Source organism: Salmo salar, chromosome 05 (genome assembly GCF_965601325.2).
Source record: "Salmo salar chromosome 05, fSalSal1, whole genome shotgun sequence".
Taxonomy (NCBI): domain Eukaryota; kingdom Metazoa; phylum Chordata; class Actinopteri; order Salmoniformes; family Salmonidae; genus Salmo; species Salmo salar.
The window spans coordinates 72,026,552-72,032,551 of record NC_138295.1 but is presented as its reverse complement, the minus strand read 5'-3'; positions in this window follow the sequence as shown (position 1 = coordinate 72,032,551).

Sequence of the window (6,000 nt, the reverse complement as noted above, 5' to 3'; positions counted from 1 at the left end):
TCCACTGTCTTCCTCCATCCAGAACATACTGTACCACTCTGTCCTGCCTCCAATGTCTTCCTCACTGCAGAACATACTGACCACCCTGTCCTGCCTCAAATGTCATCCTCCATCCAGAACATACTGTACCACTCTGTCCTGCCTCCACTGTCGTCGTCCATCCAGAACATACTGTACCACTCTGTCCCGCCTCCAATGAGTCTTCCTCTATCCAGAACATACTGTACCACTTTTCTTCCTCCATCCAGAACATACTGTACCCCTCTGTCCAGCCTCCAATGAGTCTTCCTCTATCGAGAACTTACTGTACCACTCTGTCCTGCCTCCACTGAGTCTTCCTCCATCCAGAACATACTGTATCCCTCTGTCCTGCCTCCACCGAGCATTCCTCCATCCAGAACATACAGTACCACTCTGTCATGCCTCCACTGAACCATCCTCCATCCAGAATATACTGTCCCACTCTGTCATGCCTCCACTGTCTTCCTCCATCCAGAACATACTGTACCCCTCTGTCCTTCCTCCACTGTCTTCCTCCATCCAGAACATACTGTACCACTCTGTCCTGCCTCCACTATCTTCCTCCATCCAGAACATACTGTACCACTCTGTCCCGCCTCCACTGTCTTCCTCCATCCAGAACATACTGTACCACTCTGTACTGCCTCCACTGTCTTCCTCCATCCAGAACATACTGTACCACTCTGTCCTGCCTCCACTGTCTTCCTCCATCCAGAACATACTGTACCACTCTGTCCTGCCTCCAATGTTGTCGTCCATCCAGAACATACTGTACCACTCTGTCCCGCCTCCAATGAGTCTTCCTCTATCCAGAACTTACTGTACCACTCTGTCCTGCCTCCACTGAGTCTTCCTCCATCCAGAACATACTGTACCACTCTGTCCTGCCTCCACTGAGCCTTCCTCCATCCAGAATATACTGTACCACTCTGTCCTGCCTCCACTGTCTTCCTACATCCAGAACATACTGCACCACTCTGTCCTGCCTCCACTGTCGTCCTCCATCCAGAACATACTGTACCACTCTGTCCTGCCTCCACAGTCGTCTATCCAGAACATACTGTACCACTCTGTCCTGCCTCCACTGTCTTCCTCCATCCAGAACATAATGTACCACTCTGTCCCGACTCCAATGAGTCTTCCTCTATCGAGAACTTACTATACCACTCAGTCCTGCCTCCACTGTCTTCCTCCATCCAGAACATACTGTACCACTCTGTCCTGCCTCCACTGAGCCTTCCTCCATCCAGAACTTACTGTACTACTCTGTCCTGCCTCCACTGAGTCTTCCCCTATCCAGAACATACTGTACCACTCTGTCCTGCCTCCACTGAGCCTTCAACCATCCAGAACTTACTGAACCACTCTGTCCTGTCTCTACTGAGCCTTCATCCATCCAGAAAATACTGTACCCCTCTGTCCTGCCTCCACTGTCTTCCTACATCCAGAACATACTGTACCACTCTATCCTGCCTCCACTGTCTTCCTCCATCCAGAACATACTGTACCACTCTGTCCTGCCTCCACTGTCTTCCTCCATCCAGAACATACTGTACCACTCTGTCCTGCCTCCACTGTCGTCGTCCATCCAGAACATACTGTACCACTCTGTCCCGCCTCCAATGAGTCTTCCTATATCCAGAACTTACTGTACCACTCTGTCCTGCCTCCACTGAGCCTTCCTCCATCCAGAACATACTGTACCACTCTGTCCTGCCTCCACTTAGTCTTGCCCTATCCAGAACATACTGTACCACTGTCCTGCCTCCACTGAGCCTTCCTCCATCCAGAACATACTGTACCCCTCTGTCCTTCCTCCACTGAGCCTTCCTCCATCAAGAACATACTGTACCCCTCTGTCCTGCCTCCACTGAGAGTTCCTCCATCCAGAACATACTGTACCACTCTGTCCTGCCTCCACTGAGCCTTCCTCCATCCAGAACATACTGTACCACTCTGTCCCGCCTCCACTGTCTTCCTCCATCCAGAACATACTGTACCACTCTGTACTGCCTCCACTGTCTTCCTCCATCCAGAACATACTGTACCACTCTGTCCTGCCTCCACTGTCTTCCTCCATCCAGAACATACTGTACCACTCTGTCCTGCCTCCAATGTCGTCGTCCATCCAGAACATACTGTACCACTCTGTCCCGCCTCCAATGAGTCTTCCTCTATCCAGAACTTACTGTACCACTCTGTCCTGCCTCCACTGAGTCTTCCTCCATCCAGAACATACTGTACCACTCTGTCCTGCCTCCACTGAGCCTTCCTCCATCCAGAATATACTGTACCACTCTGTCCTGCCTCCACTGTCTTCCAACATCCAGAACATACTGCACCACTCTGTCCTGCCTCCACTGTCGTCCTCCATCCAGAACATACTGTACCACTCTGTCCTTCCTCCACAGTCGTCTATCCAGAACATACTGTACCACTCTGTCCTGCCTCCACTGTCTTCCTCCATCCAGAACATAATGTACCACTCTGTCCCGACTCCAATGAGTCTTCCTCTATCGAGAACATACTATACCACTCAGTCCTGCCTCCACTGTCTTCCTCCATCCAGAACATACTGTACCACTCTGTCCTGCCTCCACTGAGCCTTCCTCCATCCAGAACTTACTGTACTACTCTGTCCTGCCTCCACTGAGTCTTCCCCTATCCAGAACATACTGTACCACTCTGTCCTGCCTCCACTGAGCCTTCAACCATCCAGAACTTACTGAACCACTCTGTCCTGTCTCCACTGAGCCTTCATCCATCCAGAAAATACTGTACCCCTCTGTCCTGCCTCCACTGTCTTCCTACATCCAGAACATACTGTACCACTCTGTCCTGCCTCCACTGTCTTCCTCCATCCAGAACATACTGTACCACTCTGTCCTGCCTCCACTGTCTTCCTCCATCCAGAACATACTGTACCACTCTGTCCTGCCTCCACTGTCGTCGTCCATCCAGAACATACTGTACCACTCTGTCCCGCCTCCAATGAGTCTTCCTATATCCAGAACTTACTGTACCACTCTGTCCTGCCTCCACTGAGCCTTCCTCCATCCAGAACATACTGTACCACTGTGTCCTGCCTCCACTAAGTCTTGCCCTATCCAGAACATACTGTACCACTGTCCTGCCTCCACTGAGCCTTCCTCCATCCAGAACATACTGTACCCCTCTGTCCTTCCTCCACTGAGCCTTCCTCCATCCAGAACATACTGTACCCCTCTGTCCTGCCTCCACTGAGAGTTCCTCCATCCAGAACATACTGTCCCACTCTGTCCTGCCTCCACTGAGCCTTCCTCCATCCAGAACATACTGTACAACTCTGTCCTGCCTCCACAGTCTTCCTCCATCCAGAACATACTGTACCCCTCTGTCCTTCCTCCACTGCCTTCCTCCATCCAGAACATACTGTACCACTCTGTCCTGCCTCCACTGAGTCTTCCTCCATCCAGAACATACTGTACCCCTCTGTCCTTCCTCCACTGTCTTCCTCCATCCAGAATATACTGTACCACTCTGTCTTTCCTCCACTGTCTTCCTCCATCCAGAACATACTGTATCCCTCTGTCCTGCCTCCACTGAGCCGTCCTCCATCCAGAACATACTGCACCACTCTGTCATGCCTCCACTGAGCCGTCCTCCATCCAGAACATACTGTACCACTCTGTCCTGCCTCCCCTGTCTTCCTCCATCCAGAACATACTGTACCCCTCTTTCCTTCCTCCACTGTCTTCCTCCATCCAGAACATACTGTACCATTCTGTCCATTCTCCACTATCTTCCTCCATCCAGAACATACTGTACCACTCTGTGCCGCCTCCACTATCTTCCTCCATCCAGAACATACTGTACCACTCTGTCCTGCCTCCACTGTCTTCCTCCATCCAGAACATACTGTACCACTCTGTCCTGCCTCCAATGTCGTCGTCCATCCAAAACATACTGTACCACTCTGTCCCGTCTCCACTGAGGCTTCCTCCATCCAGAACATACTGTACAACTTTGTCCTGCCTCCACTGAGCCTTCCTCCATCCAGAACATACTGTACTCCTCTGTCCTGCCTCCACTGTCTTCCTACATCCAGAACATACTGTACCACTCTGTCCTGCCTCCACTGTCTTCCTCCATCCAGAACATACTGTACCACTCTGTCCTGCCTCCAATGTCGTCGTCCATCCACAACATACTGTACCACTCAGTCCCGCCTCCAATGAGTCTTCCTCTATCCAGAACTTACTGTACCACTCTGTCCTGCCTCCACTGAGTCTTCCTCCATCCAGAACATACTGTACCACTCTGTCCTGCCTCCACTGAGCCTTCCTCCATCCAGAACATACTGTACCACTCTGTCCTGCCTCCACTGTCTTCCTACATCCAGAACATACTGTACCACTCTGTCCTGCCTCCACTGTCTTCCTCCATCCAGAACATAATGTACCACTCTGTCCCGACTCCAATGAGTCTTCCTCTATCGAGAACTTACTGTACAACTCTGTCCTACCTCCACTGTCTTCCTACATCCAGAACATACTGTACCACTCTGTCCTGCCTCCACTGTCTTCCTCCATCCAGAACATACTGTATCACTCTGTCCTGCCTCCACTGAGTCTTGCACTATCCAGAACATACTGTACCACTGTCCTGCCTCCACTGAGCCTTCCTCCATCCAGGACATACTGTACCCCTCTGTCCTTCCTCCACTGAGCCTTCCTCCATCCAGAACATACTGTACCCCTCTGTCCTGCCTCCACTGAGAGTTCCTCCATCCAGAACATACTGTACCACTCTCTCCTGCCTCCACTGAGCCTTCCTCCATCCAGAACATACTGTACAACTCTGTCCTGCCTCCACAGTCTTCCTCCATCCAGAACATACTGTACCCAACTTTCCTTCCTCCAATGCCTTCCTCCATCCAGAACACGCTGTACCACTCTGTCCTGCCTCCACTGAGTCTTCCTCCATCCAGAACATACTGTACACATCTGTCCTTCCTCCACTGTCTTCCTCCATCCAGAACATACTGTACCACTCTGTCATGCCTCCACTGAGCCGTCCTCCATCCGGAACATACTGTACCACTCTGTCCTGCCTGCCCTGTCTTCCTCCATCCAGAACATACTGTACCCCTCTTTCCTTCCTCCACTGTCTTCCTCCATCCAGAACATACTGTACCATTCTGTCCATCCTCCACTATCTTCCTCCATCCAGAACATACTGTACCACTCTGTGCCGCCTCCACTGTCTTCCTCCATCCAGACCATACTGTACCACTCTGTCCTGCCTCCACTGTCTTCCTCCATCCAGAACATACTGTACCACTCTGTCCTGCCTCCAATGTCGTCGTCCATCCAGAACATACTGTACCACTCTGTCCCGTCTCCACTGAGCCTTCCTCCATCCAGAACATACTGTACAACTTTGTCCTGCCTCCACTGAGCCTTCCTCCATCCAGAACATACTGTACCCCTCTGTCCTGCCTCCACTGTCTTCCTACATCCAGAACATACTGTACCACTCTGTCCTGCCTCCACTGTCTTCCTCCATCCAGAACATACTGTACCACTCTGTCCTGCCTCCAATGTCGTCGTCCATCCATAACATACTGTACCACTCTGTCCCGCCTCCAATGAGTCTTCCTCTATCCAGAACTTACTGTACCACTCTGTCCTGCCTCCACTGAGTCTTCCTCCATCCAGAACATACTGTACCCCTCTGTCCTGCCTCCACTGTCTTCCTACATCCAGAACATACTGTACCATTCTGTCCTGCCTCCACTGTCTTCCTCCATCCAGAACATACTGTATCACTCTGTCCTGCCTCCACTGTCGTCGTCCATCCAGAACATACTGTACCACTCTGTCCCGCCTCCAATGAGTCTTCCTCCATCCAGAACATACTGTACCACTCTGTCCTGCCTCCACTGAGCCTTCCTCCATCCAGAACATACTGTACCACTCTGTCCTGCCTCCACTGTCT